We start from the raw sequence: 18,536 nt of genomic DNA, 5'->3' as shown, positions 1-18,536 counted from the left end.
TTCTTTCTAAACCAGCTTAAAACAAATGACGTATTGTTCATAAGAGAACAAACTATAACGAATAAATGCATATTTTGTAAAAAGGAAGACGAAGCGGAAACAAGCAGACACCTCCTGCTAAGTTGTGAAGGAACTTGCCAAGCCAGAAATACATGTTTGGGAAAAATAAATGTCAGCCTTCACAACTTTAACAGAAGTCGATTGGTGGAGAATCCTGTCAAACGGCGACGACACTCGCTGTGTGATTGGGGAAACTTTGTTTTTTAGATTATCGATCTGGAGCAAAAAGACGGATGAAACAAGAAGGCCTACAAGGTCAAGACTAAAGAAAGATCTGGAGAGCTCGGACTCGCATGTCTTTAGGCCTTTTGAAATCGTAAAATCCAGGGTCTAAAGGGAACAGAAAAAACATTCAAGAAACTCGGAAGGACTAAAGAGAGACCCTGAAGAACTAAAGAGAAGATGGTCTGTCTGTTTGACAGACGTAAGCCATAGGCTTTTATTTGGGAGGGAGGGATTTCTTCCTTTCCCTTTTTTAGGAATTAATATGGACTTATGGATTCAAAATGCTTTTTCTTTTTGTAAAAATTGTTAATGCAATAAAAAAATAAATAATAAAAACATTAAATTCATAGTGGTTTACAGACCGACATACAATGCAACCTTCGTCGACAACTTCATAAAAGCCATCACCAACATAGCCATTCAACACGAACATCTAATAATCCTGGGGGACTTCAATATTTGGTTAGAAGAAAAACACAGCAACTCTCAAAACTCACTAATTGGGCAGCTAACAACCATGAAACAACAACAGCTGGTCAAAAGGGCAACACACTCGGCAGGACACACCCTTGAGGCAATCTTCTCCAAGAAAAAACACCACCATGGCACCACTGATGCAAATGCAACCATCTAATCATTCCATTCGTGATAACACTACAAACTCAAGTTAGTATCCAGCCCCTCAAGCCAACCACCACAAAAGGTAACTGAAAAACCGTCAAAGCAAGCAACCTAATAGAACTGGAGATGACCAAACCATCAGCAGCAGAACTGACGAAGGCAGACCTAGACGAGAAAGCGGAGCTACTCCACAAATGCTAATACAATCGAAAACATTGCCCCAGAAAAACCATTTACCCCATCAAGAAAAAGAGCTATGGCAAAATGGTTCACCCCACTAATAAGCACCAAGACCAACAACCTGGAATTGGAATGGTGGAAAGAATATGACCAAGATAAGAAAACCCAGTTCCAGAAACCAATCAGATCATATAAGAAGGAAATTCAAAAGGCAAAGAGAAGGCATTATGATGGCAGAATCACCAATACCACCAACACACAAAAAGAAATGTTCAGCAAACGAAATGAGAAACCCACCAGGTTGCAACAACACTTGAATATCCTCACAGAAACTATCCAACAACTTGGCAGATCATTTCAAAAACAAAATCAATGACATCCAACAAATCATGCAAAACAGACCAATCAACCCTAACACTCAACCAACCGGACCTCACTTCCCGGAAATATAAGTAGACACATTCATCAAGCTGGTAAAACACAGCAAGAAAGTAGGATCACCCGTGTATCTCTGCCCCCTGACATCTACAAATGAATCCTTGCACAAAGAACACCACTGGAATACTAGAGAAACCTCTTAAATCTGTCGCTCACAACAGGGACTGTACCACGATCCTTCAAATCAGCATATAGTAAGCCACTTTTAAAAAATACAAGTGGCGATGTGGAAGACCTCCAACTACAAACCATTTCATGCATTCCCTACACAGCGAAACTCCTAGAAACATACGTACACAAATGAACCCTAGAACATTTAGAAAAACACCACTTGCTAGACCAAGCACAAGTCTGCTTCAGACCCGCAAGAGGAACAGAATCGGCACTGCTATCCATCTGGGACAACCTAAAAACAAACGCAGGCTCCAACACAACCTCGGCTCTGATTCTGCTCGACCTCTCCCCAGCCTGCAACTCAGTAAGCCATCACAACCTAATCAAAAGATTGGAAGATACAGGTATAACGGACACAGCACTACTCTGGATCAAATCACCCCTAGCAGACAGAACAGAAACCGTATGGATAAAACCCTCCAAATCTACTCCACGAGTTAACGACTAGAGTACCCACAAGGATCGTTACTATTGCCACTATACTTCAACATCTACCAGTAATCAGATCTTCGAAAAATACAACATTGCACGCTATAAGAAATGCTTCTTCCTTCACACAAAAAGTATCCTACATTTCCTCTCCTTCACCCACAAAACACTTACAATAGTCGCCCTCATCATGTCAAGAATCTACACAAACAGCCTCTACCTCGGGACGCCGGAATACCTCCTGAAGAAAATTACAACGCATTCAAAATGCAGCAGCCAGACTCCTCAAACTATCCAGAAGAGACCACATCACTCCAGCAATAAAAATACTACATTGGCTCCCAATCAAACATTATATCACGTTCAAAACAATGTGCATAACACACAGGGCAGTCAGCGGACATGGAGCAGAATTCCTACAAAAGAAAATCTACAAGCCAACGAGACTACTCAGATCAAGCAATGAAACTCGCCTGGAACCAAAACCATACGTCAAGAAAAAACTAGGGAGGCTCCTTCTCCCACCTAGCCACAAAAACCTGGAAAAACCTCCCAAAAGAAATCAGAAAGACCACATAAAATTTAGAAAAACTTCTAAAAACCTGGCTCTTCAACATCTCGGAACCAAACTGAAACAATCTAACAGCAAACACAAACAGATTGACAGAATATATGATGGCACAGACAGCACCCAGGACCAACTAAGGGAAAATCCTACAAGAGAGAACACTAGGTGGAATAGAACACAAGCCACAACCCCATGAGGACAGAAATTTAGCATACATGCCCAACACCACCAACAACCTTGCCCACTCAGAAAGGTTGTAGGGCACGGGCATAGCTTGAACGTAAATCAATCCAAAACCTAGGTTACAGCAAAGACAAACTGGGATGAGAGGACTGGCCGAATACAAAGATGAAAACACGAAAGTAGCTAACTTATCGTAATTGTATGATTCGATCTGATTGGTTATTTATAATGCTCTTAATACCCAGAGGTTTCTAAGCACAGGCCCAGGGATCTTACCCGTGCTGCTCTGTTATCTTGCTTCCAAGGTGAGCACGTTGCCCGTGAGCTATCCTCTCGAGACAAAGATGAGACAGCCTTATCACGCTGCAACTTAACCACCGAAAGGAAACAACCTTCTTGAAATCACGAAGGAGACGCAATAGGAATATGCATCTCTCCTAACAAGGATACTAACCAACCCCAAAAACTACTAAACCTCTGCACTCCTCACACACTCATACCAAACACACCTATTAAAGCCGCGGACATCTGCACGCACTTCACCACACCGCAACAACCACACCACACCACACAGACCCCCAAACAACAGCACACGACAGACTCGGAACCAATATGCTTGGCGAACGGTGTTAACCGAACTGAAGCTGCCAACAGTACTTCACAGCTCCCTTGCTCTTTTCCAAACTTTGTCCTACTAACATGCCTAACCTACTCCTCCTTTGTTACACATCCACCCGAGGACCACTCCGGTGGTGATAGCGTGCAGTACAAATATCCGAACATCAACATAAAATATCCAGTTTATCAACCCATGGGAGAGGTTATTAAAAGTTCTCAGAAAAAGATGGGTACACACCCCTGTCACAATTGTCCACAGTATCATGTGGATTAGACGACATTAGTCATGCGCCATACACTGGCCAAACTATTAGACAACCACTTTTCAACCTGTAATGCAACAAATATGCTCCATGTGGCATTACATGCTCATGCATGCTTAACTACACAAAGTCAAAGGTTAGATGGGCAGGACATAAATCATGTGTACAAACAAGAAATATGAAATCCCCAGTGGTGTTGCATTTCAGAGCTGCTCAATATATTAACCAGATGCAAAGTGTCATACTTGAGAGGGTTAAATTACCACAGAAGGACATTTAGACGTACTGATCGACAAAAGGGAACTTTTGTAATAGCAAAAGCTGCCGGGATACTTGGGAGTGACTACACATGCATCTGTTCTAGTAGAGAACATCATTCGGAGATACGTACGTAAGGAACATCTAACTCCTATTGCGGGTCAGAAGAACACAGACTCAGACTTCATCTCACTGCTGTAGTTTAAAAGGTAAGAACCCCCATCTTTCCCTAGCTAATTAAGGCACTCGTCAGTGAAAGTCCAAAACCAAGATCAGCCCACTATTGAAGCCAACCTATCCTAACACTACGATTATTAGAAACATAGTTTTAAAAAAAGAATTTAAACCCAAAATAACTGACATTTCTCCCGCATGCTACAACTAAGCTTCAAAAGACAAAGTTTAGGTTGGCTGCACCCGAGGAATGGTTACATTAGTTCTAGGTCAAAGGATTGAATGACCAAAGGGTCGAAACAAAAAGGACCGAAAACCAAAGGGTCGAATTTTTTTTTATATTATATTTGTATACATAAAATAATAATGCTATTGATCACAAAAGAGCATACAATAGACATCAAATTTGATGGGAAGCAGTGTGCTTCTACAATGGGGAGAGTGAGTGACCTTCGGATCAGGTTGTGGTGGAAAGTAAATGGAACCGTCACCAAGAACAGTACATGGGTGGAATTGCTTAAATTAAACAAGGTGAAAAATGTGCACTCAGCACTACCCATTGCCTAATTATATTTGACCCTTGGCGATTAAGAAATGGGGTGCTGTGTGTACATATAAAACTGTGGTGGCGAGTAACTTTGTTATGGCTGCCTAGTAGCTTGCAGCCAGAGTTTCTGCCCCGTGGATTAAGGACATTTCAACATCAAACATATTTAAGTGTATGTAGGCGATACAGACAGCTATGTTAGGGATGTGACCGTGATCGATTAAGGGCTAGAATGGAGGCAGAGAAAATGAGACGGGTTAGAGGCGAGGGAAAAATGTTAGCTTGAAGGCAGATGAGAGTTAGGTTAAGAGGGCAACTGAAGTGACGAAATAGGCTTGCAGTATGGCTTTGAACAAGTTGATGTCCAGGGAAAGAATTCCATGCAAGTGAAGCAAGAAGAGCAAGAAAGAGCCAGAGCAATATGAAGTACATGGGGCGAGGTGAAACTAGGGTAGGCAAGGAGGCAGAGTAGATCTTACGAGAAGGCTTGCAAAGTTGGATAGAGGACAGATATAGTGGGTGCCTGACTGGGAATAGATTAGTGAACCAGGCGAAGAAATTTAAATCTGGCCCATCAGCCATCCAGCCTGGTGATGGTAAGAGGAAGTTCAAAGAGGCCTGGTAGCAAAGTTAATGATCTTGTCAAGAGGGCAGAAAGTATAGTTGGGGAGACCAAAGAAGATGCTGGCACAGTAGTCCACTTTAGAGAAGAAACGGGATGCATGGCAGTGTTGAAAGGAAGAAAGTGCCTGATTTAACTAACATTTAGGAGGTTGAGGAGAGTCGCTTTGGGACGAAAGAAGATAAGTGCTAGCTGAAGAGGAGTAGTGGAGAGCGACATCAGGTGTGAACGGGATAGGAAGGAGATGGCGTATTTGGCTGGGAAGAAGAGCATCCCTATTTTGTAACAATTTAACACCAGAGTGCAAAGTCACCCAATATTTGTTGGCCGAGAAGCGGTTGGAAATGTCAATAGAGATAAGGGGAAGAGTTCAGGAAAAGAGAAGAAGATTTGGATACCGTCTGCAAAGAGTTGGTACTAGAAACCAAAGGAGGAGATAAGTGCCCCAGGAGCAGGGTTTTAGAGTGTAAAGAGGAGTGGAGCCAAGACAGAGCCTTGTGAAACACCAAAAGTTAGAGAAGCGATTTGAGGTGTTGTTCCAGGAGACAGAATTGGAGAGGTGCTGGGTAGGATTCAACCATGCAAGGGTTTGATCGCGAATCCTAAGAAGAGCGTGTAAGGAGATCAGAGTGATCAACACTTTGAAAGCCACTACCACCAAGGCGAATATTATAGCCGTAATGCTTTATCCAGTCCTCGAGCGAAGCACGACCTGAGGGGCACATTAAGGTAGCCACGGCAATGCTGCCAACAATCCACCAGACACACCACGCCAGGCACAACAGCACACTTGATTCACACTGCCGTATAGTATAGCCCGTCATCAGGTAAGAGCCTGCATATCCAAGCCGATGAAAACTCGCAACATGCACATACCGTTTACACACAAATTTCATCTTTTAACTGTTAGCCCATATATACCATTTATTCATTTTATGGCGACCGCGCGTGCTAATCCCCGAAGGGACATTGTAGTTCCCATAACTTCACCATTTACACACATCCTTGCGATTAGCTGGAGAAGCCTCAGATTTAAATCACGAGGCACAGCTACTAGGCGTCTAGAAGGTAAAACTATGCTGCAGCAAACAGACCAATTGTACCCTGTGCTGCACACAGATTTATTCATTTTTCTTAACGCCTGCACCTCAGCTTCTCATGGTCCTTATGTATGCTGCACTGACGAAAAACGTTTCCATACTTGCTAGTTAAGCTAGCTTGCATCCAAAAGTACACATGCAGCAGGGATTGAGGTACATCTATAATAGCATGCCTGATGTTTTCACCCCTTCCCCCTGTCCGGCACACACCCCAGATGCCTCTCCATGTTATTGCATGCCTACAGTTATATATATATATATATATATATATATATATATATGTATCTCCAACCATGGATACCCTGTCCTTCACTATTCGGTTCCCCACTTAGTGATGGCCTTCAATATAGCCTGCCCAAGCCAGTACAGAGCTCTAGATGCTTATACACTGAAGTGCTGCCACATACACTGACTTACCAACTGCCTCACACACTTTTGCTCATTGCATGCGCACAAACCACCCCTGCCAATCCTACCAACTAGCCAATGCTTCTACTCTATCCCAACCACACAGTGCATGGGTCCAGCAGACTTTTTGGGCTCTAATCTGCCACAAGTACTGTGTTCACCATGCTCTTCCATTGTGCATTTTTGTTATTTTCTCTCTGACCTGAACATAAGTTTTAATTGCGGGTCTCTATAGTATCCAATATTAGGTTTCTCTGCTGCTTTGTTTTTACTTTCCGCAGGGGTCAACCCACAAGTTCAGTACTTTGGTTCTGAGGAAGGCGGTTCAACCATTCCAACTGCCAAAACGTATTACCCTTGCGTCCTATTTACACACGCAAGTGGTCTGCGCCACATCAGATGTACAGTGGTGCACTACGTAGACCCCTGAACTAGAGAATCACAACACACATATTCTAACTGGCTGCACAATTCATAGTATTTTAGAAATAACACCTGCAACACTGATTCAGCGAGCCTATTCTCAAAGTATAAAGGATTGGTACATTTTCCCACGCCATTTCTTAAGATGCATTTAGCCGTAATGTCACTGAAAGGAAAGGTTGACAATTTACTGTACGTAAATATGTACAGTGTTAAAACCTTAATATTTTTCGTTGTTTTCTGCTTCGCTTGCACCTAGAATATTTTTATGGGCATCACATTTTCTGTATGAGACTATCTTGCATAAATGTTAAAGTTTATACACATTTTGGAGATTGAGCACAACAAGTGCTATGTTCTAATAAAATACAGAACAAACATATGGACTAGTAATATGTGAAAAATAATATTACTTTTTTGCCCAGATTCTTCCACTTATACAGTAATTTTTGGGGTGTTTCCTGTTGGGACTCCCATATATAAAGGCAGTGGACAAGTTATGGAAAATTAGGATAGGGTGGTGTGCTTAGCAGAGGCAATGAAGTTGGAGACATTCAGGAGAGTAGTTTCCATGGAGTGACAGGAGCGGAAATCTGCTTGCTGTGGATGTCTAAATAAATTGGTAGGAGCACAACCCTTCCCAGCACTTTAGAAAAATACAGAAAGAAAGTCACGGGTGGAAAGTTCACCTGCTCCAGGTTATACCCTTGCTATTTTAGGAGAGGGATGCCTGTGGCTGTTTTGAAACAGCAAGCAGAATCGAAGTACCTATTGAAGAATTCAACAAGTTGAGAGGCCACTAAAGGGGCAATAGTCTTGACTAGCTTAGGAGCAAAAGGGTCTGAGGAGACAAGAGGGGTTCATATTTATATACTGTGCCCATCACCTCCTTGATTAGACATTCCTTTATTTTGGACTGCCGTTTGGGTCGATACTGTTGCACATTCACCCCCCTTTTGGGAGCATAGCCTTCCCTCAGCCTGCATTACCACAAAAGGCGGAGGAGGTATATCTTAACCGTGCCCGTTTTACCTTTATGATTGATGAAAACCAGGCGCAGTTGAGAGAAACCTCCTTTGGCTTTTGTGGCGACGCAGGCTGTGGGAAGCTATGCTCCCAAGGAGGGGTGTGAATGTGAAACAGTAGCAACCGAAACAGCAAAGTACAACAGTGCAAAATAAGTGCATTTCTTTTCCCTGCTCTCCACTTTCACTGACCCTTGCCCTATTTAACACAGTGAACACTGCAATGTGTGGGGGGGGTTTAACATCCAAGTGCCTTTCTGAGTAAAACTAAAAAATCAGGTAGACAGGCACAGATATTGGGGTATCTGCAGGAGAGCCTCTGTAAACTGTGATGTTTTTCAAATGCATCATGTCATCTCTGCCTGAGGAAGTGCAGACATTACACAAAAGCTCATAAAATGCTAAATAAGTGACTGTTAGACTAATTAAGGTATCAACTTGTTTTCTTCTGGATCAATATTGTATCCAACCCTTGGCTAACACGGTACAAGCGAACAAAACTACATACACACTTTTATTAAACATAACATATGCAAAAATAACCGACTAGGATACATTAAAAAACACCGGTAAAAGGAAAACATAATATACTAAGATAGCAAGATGCAGTACTCTGGGTAATAAAACAGGGCAGGAAAGGGAAATAAAAACCACAATGTTCTTTATGATCCACATAAGGTCATTGCAACAATCAAGTTATTTCAAGTAGTCTCAGAAATGGGCGTTTATCTTATCAATTTATGAGTCTACCAGTTTCAGAAAATCACGTAAAGCAATATCGAATTCACAACAAGTTAAGAAAAATACTATGGCAATCTCAACGAAGGGGAAAATCAATCATCCACTCAGTTCTTTGTAACCAATTTGGTGTTCACACCTCCTTGCAACTGCTTTCAAATGTCTTTCTTACTGCGCTTCAACCATGCTTTCCTTCATATGCCCCATCACGCTTGTTCGAGAACTTAAATACCACAATCCACGTCCCAATTTCGAAAACAAAATTCCAGTGCTGTTTTGTCGCATTCTGCGACTGCTAATTCTGGATCGCCCAATTATAAATCAAGGACTACAAGTTCGAAAACGCAAAAATACGTCATACCAAACTAATGGGGATCATTCAGACCCAGAATTCAACCAACCATGGGTTTCAGTACAAGCCTTCTCCCACCATGGGATATATAAATTATCTATCCTTCTTTATCATGGGCAGCTTTTAGTTGTCCACGTAACAATATATACTCAAATAAGATCCCACACTCTACCACGTGACTCCTAATTTCAATGTTTGTATCTATAACAGGTTATCCTAGCGCATGTTACACATTGTTTTCTCCTGTCCTCCAACCCTTTGTTCACAGGGCTGCTGGTCTCTTGTTATAACGTATGACGTCATCGCAACACTTATAGCGCGTTCATAACATTTTTTTATTGAATTTACCTCAATTACAGCCTGCTCCATATCCCCATTCTTCTTAACCCACTCCTTTACCATGAACCGAAGGGTCCCTTTAAATGGACCCGATGACGTCACAACCGACCCCCCGCAAAAATACCCCCACCTACAAGGCATGGCGCGGGGCCCTAGGACCCCGGGGCGGGACTTACCTGCTTTGGCCGGCCACCTCTTATGACATCACGACCGCCTCCTCTCCTCCCCCTTCGGCAGGCGCGCGCCCCGCTCACCCTTTAAGAGCCGCCCGGTGTCCGCAGCGGAAAGAGCTGAGGAAGCGGCGCTGGGCAGAAGGGCGGGGTCTGCGCGGGTGCCTAGCAGCGTAGCGTCACTACTCAGACTGTCAGCAGCCCTGACCTATAGAAGTATTGCATTTCTCCTTCTCCGCCTCGCTATTGGTCGGCCTGTGCAGAGTGCACGCGCGGGTGACGTGACGCAACGTTCATGCGGTTAGGCTGTACTTTGCTTTCCAGGAAGCTCTTGTGAATAAGGGAGGCAGAAGGAGGTGGATCAGGGCCCTTCGGTAGGGGAAAGGAAATAGTAGTTGAACGCAATGCCAGTCTAGAAATAACATTCAAACAAATCAGACATAGGCGGTCAGGGAGCCTTTGCGACGCCCAGTGGATTTGGTATAGTAGTTTGTCATCTTCAGCTCAGGCTATAGTGTGGCTAAATTACACTTTTTAAAAATGTAGCATTTCGTTGTGATTCAAGTCGGAATCCACCCTAATGCTTCGCGTCAACCTAAAATGTGTGCAGTCCTCAACTCATGAGCACAGAAATATTTGAAACAATTTTTAAGTGGGTTTGTAAAGGATTATTCCCTTGCCATTCTAGCGTGATAATTTCCGTTACCTCCAGGTTGCTCTTCCTCGTCCCAGTGCTTGCCTTTGACGCTTCACTTTCTTCCAGTAAGCCCTTTTCAAGCTTTCTTTTTGTTGGCCCCGCCCCTCCGTGAGAGGTATAACTTTCCTGCTACCCATAAGCCTTTCGGGTTTTTTTTGTTCTTTTCCGGCTGCATTTGGTCTCCCTCTCTCTCTGTGCTGGGAACACACGGGCAACGATTGACGACCCTCGTCTGTAGAGATTGCTCTGCAGCACTTGAGGACCGAAGAGCTCGAGGATGCCTGCTGGTTCCCCTTCGAGGAGTAAGTGATATAGTTACATTTGAAGACCCGGTGCAACCTGGTTAATTTCCCCGGGTGGTGTAGGCCCATAGCTTGGAGTAAAGGGCATGGGTGCACATGGATCTGACGGAATGGCTCCTGGAGATCATCTCACGGGATAGGTTCAATCCCGGTAGCTGGGTAAGTAAGCGGCGCCCCGCTCAGCAAAACAAATAAAGAGCACGCAAAGGGAGAATACTCTAAAGAAACATCGCTGGTTGCTGGGCAATGGTCAAAGTGTCCTTTATGAGCCGCCACATTTGCACCATCCCCTCGATATATGGGAGGCGTACTGGGGCTGGTAGGCTACTGCCTGGCCTTAGTTTTGCGCATCCCAGCACAAAGATGGGCCAGTGCTTGGAAAAGCGCAACCATAGGAATACAGAGACTGGTTCTTCTGCTAAATACGTCAGACAGAACGAGTCTCGTGGGGATTAACGTTTATACAGCTCTAAATAATTATTTCCAAAAAGAAATTTAAAATCAAGGAAAGAGAAGAAAAATAAGTCTTTCACCTCGTCTTACTTTCTACACAGTCTTCTTTATCTTCCACCGCAAGTACTCGGACCTCCATAGATGGCTAAGAAGCAGCTACAGGAAAGTATCTGGATAAAGACATGGAGAGAATGCTTCCTTGGGGTTCAAGAAACAGACGGCAGTGAGTCAGTCTTGGGACGCAAAGATATGCCAATATAAGCACATTTATTTATTTAGCAATTTCTATAACGCACCAATCCCAAAGTCATCTAGGCGCTTTACTTGACATGCCGCTCTTACACCTCCTGATACTGCATTGACTGGCTTCAAGACCTGGTACATCAACAAGGCAGCATCAAATTCAGAAACAAGAAGGCTCTGAACAAATGCATTTTGGCCTGAACATTCAAAATGGAAACCCTGCAGATAATCATCTTGGGAATCCTAAAGCGGACTCGTCTGGCACCTATAGATCTCTAGGACACTTAACTATCACATCCCCCATTTTCAAGAAACATAAGTATTTCCTGAGGTTTGCAGTGGGGCCAGATGCTGTTCGGCTCAGAGTCGTCCATCCAGCCTGCAGTAAGCCCCCAGAGTGTTCACAAAGCTCCTTTTATTGGGAGGGCATGCCCATATTTTGACGATTGGTTGGTCAGGGCTGCAGACAGGTCAGTCCACCATTTTCTACAGTCTGCCAATCCTTACACAGTTGGTGCTTTCGGGTAAACATTCACAAATCTCTGATTCCTTCCCATTCTCTGCAATTAATTCAAGCCCAAGGGAACAACAGTCTACATCTGTGCAGAGCTTTTAGGCATCAGACTTTGCTGAGCAAACTCTCAGCAAGGAAATGTTGACGGCCAGGGGCACATGGCCTCATGTATTTGTAGTGCTGTGGGGGAGGCTTCATTAGAGTCCGCTGTTCAGGGTGGTCTTTCTGTCTCCCCTCCAGGGGGGCCTGAGCTTCTCCTTCCAGGCAGAACATTTTTACTACAGACTTCAGCAGCATGAGATGGGGGCAAAGTTGCTGATGTGTCATCAAAAAAGTGATCCCTGGAAGATCTCAGCCCCTCCTCCAATTGGAAGGAGCTAGGAATCATTGGCAGTCCATTCTCAATCAGGAGTGGGAGGTAGTGGGAACACCGTGCTACAGCCTTGTCTTATATAAATAGTTATGTGGTAACAAGGTCTCAATCTCTGGGCAAGCTAGCAATGACAATTGGCCTTTGGGCAGAGAATCTCCTTTTGTCTCTGCGAGACAATTCTGCAGCAGACAAGCTCTGCAGTGTTTCTGATATCAGGGGAGATGACTGTGATGGCAGATGTTGGGGGAAATTTGCATACGGTTTGGGACTCCAAGGATGGATCTATTAGCATCCCCTTAAAATGCTCAGGTCCCCAGTGTCCGGCAAAGTTTGCATGCAGTACCCTCTGGGACCACTACACACAACTGACTACAGATGTAAGCAAAACCAACCTTTGGTATAAGTCTGTACCACACAGTTTTTGGTAGCGAGCTGAGCAGCCAGGCTTGTCTCAAGAGGGAATGTGATTTTGTAATGAGGTTACACAGAGGTCTACAATTACAAGTATTCAAATAGACTCTTACAGAAGGTTTATTGGTGAAACACTTATTAATTTATTACACAGTCAGTTAGCAAACATTCACTAAAAGGAGGCAATCGATATCACATAAAAATATACTACAATGCTTCACACTAACAGGTTCTGAGACATTTAAACTACTTTGAAGGAGGAGAAAAAAGGCATAAGTTAATAAAACGAATAGTAGTTACTTTTAAACAGTGCAAATCGTTTGAGTTCACCAGAGGAGTTGGTCCAATGCAATAGGTAGGCCAAAGTCAATGGGCTAGAGTCTTGTATAGCTAACAACGGTTCTGGTAGTTAAACGGAAAAGTCTTTGCCACGGTTCTCAGAAGTAGTTCATAGAAGAAAGATTCATATGTCGGCTCACAAGCTGACTAGGCCTGCAAGTTGCCAAAGTTTCACACGCTTTCGCAGTGAGAGGTAAGTTCTTTTGGTCAGGTTTTCACAGTACCTGATATTGAAGAAAAGGATGCACCTGAAGACTTCTGTTCCTGCAGATCTCGCTGTTCCTGAGCCTCAGTCGTGGGGACAAGAGGGAGGACGTCAGTGGACTCCTGCACTGCAGGGGACTGGTCAGAAAGCTAGCAAACTGGCAATTTTTCTATTCCGGTAGCTGTCTTCAAGCACACAAACTGGTGTCCTTCTCCCTGGTTATTCAGTTTTCTCCAGCACTCTGAGGAAAATACAACCAGCTCCGAGAATGGTGTCAAGGTGGTTTACAAGTTGATTGGTCCCACCAACTCAAAGGGGGAAGTCGTCCTTGAAGGGCTTCTCTGTTGAGATGAACTTGGCGATTTGGACCTGCAGCAGGGCTTCACCGGGCAAACCAACGGGGTGTACAGTCATAATGTCGACTGCAAAAAGTTGAAAACAATATCGGGGGGAAAAAAAAGCAAAAAAAAGGTTTTTTTAAAATTTATGTTTTTTTGGGTTTAGCTCTAAAAAATAAACAGGGTTGGGGGAAAACCCATTAAAAAAAAAAAAAAAAAAAAAAGTTTTTTTCAACATTGTTTTCGACTTTTTTGTTTTCGACATTTTGACTATAAACCAACCAACGGTCCAGGAGCTGCAGCAGCCGTCCTCTTCCAGCTCGTCTTCGGTTGTTACGTTCCAGTGGTCGACTCTGCCTTTCAAGTCAACAGACTCGCCTTTTAAACAGTTTTCTTCATTCTAGCCTAGCTGCCAGTCAGCCAGCCAATCACGCCAGAGTGCATTTGGATCTCCTAGGAGACTAAGCAAAGGGAGTTTCAGGCACCTCCCTCACTTCCTGCCCAACCCAGACACTCGGGCGCCAGAGGCGGTCTTCAGTCCTGAAGCCTGCCAAAGGCATAGGCCCAAAGGGACCAAACCTAGTTTGGCGCGCAGACACAAACTCTAGAAGGACCTTTCCAAAAAGAAACAGCAAAAAAAAAAAGACTGGGACCTGTTTTACAGAGGGAGCTCGGAAGCCATCTTGAAAAACATGGCTCCCGCGATTTAACACTACCGGTATTCGCGGTCGGGAAAAATCATGGTAGTTCATTGTAAAACCACTGCCACCAGCCATTTCGATGGGAAAGGGTAGCATTTGACTACTACATGAGTTTCTAGACACAGAGGATACTAGGTCTCCCCTCCAACACTCTATTGTAAGATAGTGTGTGCTGCGGCTAGGAATTTAAAAAAGACTAGTAAAGTCAATTTAACTTTACTTTCTCTGGGAAACAGTTTATCCCAGAGAAGTTATTTAAACCTTGGGACAGCCTAAAAGGCTTCCCTGTGTCACTGCACTGAGGGTGCTGTGTGACACATATGAAAAGATGATACACATGGCATTATCTAAAACCCCATAATCAAAGAACACGAGTAAAACACACATCAAAATACATGAGAAAGTGGGTGGGGCTCCCACTCTCTCCAGGTAAAAAAATCAAGCAAAGTTGCTGGGGGCCTCTAAGGTGAAGGAAATTGGCACATTTATGAGAATTCTCCCTAGCACACAGGTTCATGACTACAGTGGCCAGATGTGTGAATACCTTGCTTATAGATTGGCCCTGGACTTTTGTCTATGCATTCACTCCTATTCCTCCAATCTCGCAAGTTATGAGGAAGATGGAGAGCCTGGTCACAGCTATATTGGTGTTTCCTACTTTTCCAGGGTTGGCTGGTTACCCATGCTTCTCAAATTCCAATTGGTACCTCTGTGGGTTTTGGCAAGGTGGCTGTACCCTTGTCAGAAGATGTTAAATTCCATGGAGAGTTGAAAGGACGAGATTGCAAAGACTAGGGCTCTCAGTTGAACTGTTGGATGCAGTTCAGAAGGCGTGAAGATCTTCTATGCTTGTCATATGACCACCACTGGGCCAACTTTGTAGTATGGTTTGACAGGAAAAATCTCCCAGCCCCTGAATGTGGGATTCCCGAGATATTTGCTACTCCTTCAGGAAGGAGCTTTGGAAATCTTGGGTTTGCCCTCCTTAAGAACACATTGGTCAGCCGTTAAGAGAACAGGAAGTGGGGTTCTGGTTAAGAGAATTGCTGGATCAAGGCTGGTAGAATTGTCATGCGACCCTCCATGGAATTTGCCTTTAGTCCTTGACATGTTGCCAAGTTTGGAAAAGCATGTTGGTCTCAGCACTGTGAATCTAACACTTCAGCAAAATGTGTGCAGCCTTTCACTGCGGTGTGAAGTAAATATCCAACATGGCTCCGAGTGCTCCCAGAATACATTGTGCGCCCGCGCCATTTTGAACCAAGCATAACACCTATCCAAGCAGGGCCTATTATCAAGAAGACCCCCACAAACATCCCAAATAGCAAAGGGGAGCATCCTGTGACCAGACCAGCCTTTTGCTCACTACCTGCCTGACCGCTGTACCCTTGCCATCCAGTGACAAGACTTTCCCAGCTGCTTGCTGTTGAGCCCGCCGCTGTCCTGTGACCAGAGCTTTTGAGTCCAGAACCGGTTGACTGTCCAAACCCAAGTGCGTATTGTGAGTATTTCCCCATCCCATAGCAACACACAGCCTACCCCATCTTGATACTCTGTCTTTGTTCCGTTTTTTGAGTAATCCTATCCATAGTCTGATTCCTTGTTAAAACTGTTAGAATTCTCTGTGCATCTTGTAATTGAGCTGCAAGTGTTAGCGCCACTTTTCTATTAATTTCTGTCTTACATAGACCATAAGTCCTTAGTCATATTTGGAATAATCAAATTAATTCCCACATAAAGCTGAACGTGGGGTGAAAAGGTTGACGTTGCGGATCAATCTTGGAACGTACCGTGTCTTTCTTTAACAATATAGTCTAGATAATTTAGTTTAAGTAAAACTTGCCTTTCCTTTTTAAACCGATTTTCTTTTCTTAACTGCTTTATTTTACCTAAACCAAACCTCATTCCACCTTGAAAATATCATCCAATTCTTCAGCTATAGTCACTCTTTCACTTCCATAGTGTCCTTGTGATGTGCATCTATCACCCAGCCTAAAAACCGCATTCTGATTCTGTGTAATTCAATGTTTTTAACATTTAAAACTGAAAGAGAAAAATGCAACTGCATCATGTTCTTCCTTTCAACTTGCTGTATGTTTAGGTTGATACTGTGCCTTATAGTTGCTAGTGTTTCTACATTCCTTACATTGTGATAAATCATATTTGCCTTATTGATTTAACCGCACATTCATGAATTATTTGTCAAATTCTGATTGTCATTTACTGCAATTACAAAGGTTTTGCCTCCCATTTAGTGAGGGAAGGTCGGATTCTAATTCTGTTGCCGAGTGTCACTGACTCCCTGCTGCTTCTTTCTATCCACACAGAATCCGATTGATAGGGGTTTGAGGGAACATTGCAGGGGGAAAACTTAACTCTGTTGCTATCTACCCGTATTGCAAAACTGCTCCTATTGATTTGTGCTTTGGATATGCTATAGTAGGTTAACCAAGTGTATTTATTCAGTTTACATTGTAATTGGCATCCCAATGGTGATTGCTGCCCAATATAATGATTGTGTGATTTTAACTTGAATTTTAAAATAAATATTGCATTCCCACCAACCGGCCTGTTTCATGGTCCATTGTGACCTGCAGTATTTGTAAAAGGGGTGTGAGGCGGGTTGGGTATCGGCTCAGTTCGAATTCGTAGAAAATAAAGAGAAAAGGCATTGCAATTTGAGTGCTACATTCAAGGATGAGGGTCCTGGTCTGCTGTGTGGCGCCCGACTGAAATCCTTAACAAAATTGGGGGCTTGTCCAGGATTTGGGTTTGTGTTGCCACCCATGACAGCTTAACACAGCAGGCTAACCTTAAAGGTAGTGATACCTTCTGTGGTTGGAACACTGTATTATGCTGTAAAAAGCACCCCCCCAAAACAATCCTAAGTATCAGGCCTGTGTATAAAATTAAAGCTATATCAACCCCAAAATGGACAAAAGCAACATAATACAGGCTACCCTTACATAAATAAATTAAGAACATTTCCAACATGACCACAGTAGAGATAAAAATGGCCGAGGAGAGCACCTTCTGCACAAGTTATTTGTCAGAGGAGAATGGCAAGAACAAGATGAGGAAGTCTGGATAGGAGAGATGAGGCAACAGGTCACCGTCATGGGCACAGATATATGGCAAGACGGTAGCCTGTTACATCAAGCATTAAGTGAGTTCTACATAACTCCAAATCTAAAAGAAAAGCAGATTAAAATGGTCTGAATCACAGCCTACATGTATCGCCACATGGGGATGATGCAGGCAAAATGTGAGGAAAATACCAATCTGAATTCTTAACTCAAATTCAGACCGAGCTATAACTAGTGGAAGAAGAATTGAAAGAGAGCCAAGATTCGGAGGTCCAAGTTGAGAACTGTATCAAACAGCTAAAAGAGGACTTGGCTCTACAACAGCTAAATAATGGAGACCAAGTGGTGCAATTAAATACCTTAAGAGAGGAGTGTCAAGAAAGGGTTGACTCTTTGGAAGAAATGCAACTGAAATTAAAACAAGTGAGATACAATAACGTCAGCGCAGAGCAAATGTTTACTTTACAGAATCGGATAAAAAATTGGAAAAGGAATATAATAAATTATGAGACCACCACTCTCAATCAGAATTTGATGAAGAGCGCCAGAAATTTTGTGCCATAATACAACAAAGGGATGACCTTGTTGAACAAAAGGGCGCTCTGTGTCAGGAGAAAGAGGCCCTATACCAGGAAATGTGCAGTTTAAAAACCAATCTGGAGAAAAGGGAGTCGGTCCTTCAAGGACTGACTGGCATAAAAGAAGAATGTGATAAATTAATGGGACATAGGAGACAAATAGAACTTGAGTTAGAGCAGGCTATAGAGGCTCTAAATATGCAGAAAAAGGAGGTTTACCTCCTGCAACAGAAATTGTCTCATTGTTTCAAAACCATACAGGCAGCGCAGAGACAATGGGGCCCACGTGAGGAAAAAGAGGGGCTCCACCAGCAGGTGGACGCTCAAGAACGGGTCATAGAGGCCAGTAAAGCCTTGATAGCTGATTAAAAGTCTCTGATC

General features: G+C 43.4%; 1 protein-coding gene across 8 annotated transcripts in view; it reads right to left on the bottom strand.

Annotated features, from left to right (window-relative positions):
* CHD8 (chromodomain helicase DNA binding protein 8) overlaps positions 1 to 10,060 on the bottom strand; it is a 1,687,145-nt gene extending 1,677,085 nt beyond the window's left edge. For 7 of the 8 annotated variants that reach the window (XM_069633907.1, XM_069633913.1, XM_069633911.1 and 4 more), the window contains exon 1: positions 9,922 to 10,060. The gene's annotated coding sequence lies outside the window, so the exon portion shown is untranslated. Of the gene's footprint in view, positions 1 to 9,754; positions 9,883 to 9,921 lie in introns of those variants that run through there. The other variant, XM_069633908.1, reaches the window with a different exon arrangement.
* Between the last annotated feature and the right edge of the window lie 8,476 nt (positions 10,061 to 18,536).

The sequence above is a fragment of the Ambystoma mexicanum genome, chromosome 13, assembly GCF_040938575.1.
Source record: "Ambystoma mexicanum isolate Mex_15411 chromosome 13, UKY_AmexF1_1, whole genome shotgun sequence".
NCBI lineage: Eukaryota > Metazoa > Chordata > Amphibia > Caudata > Ambystomatidae > Ambystoma > Ambystoma mexicanum.
This window is presented reverse-complemented; position numbering and strand designations above follow the sequence as displayed.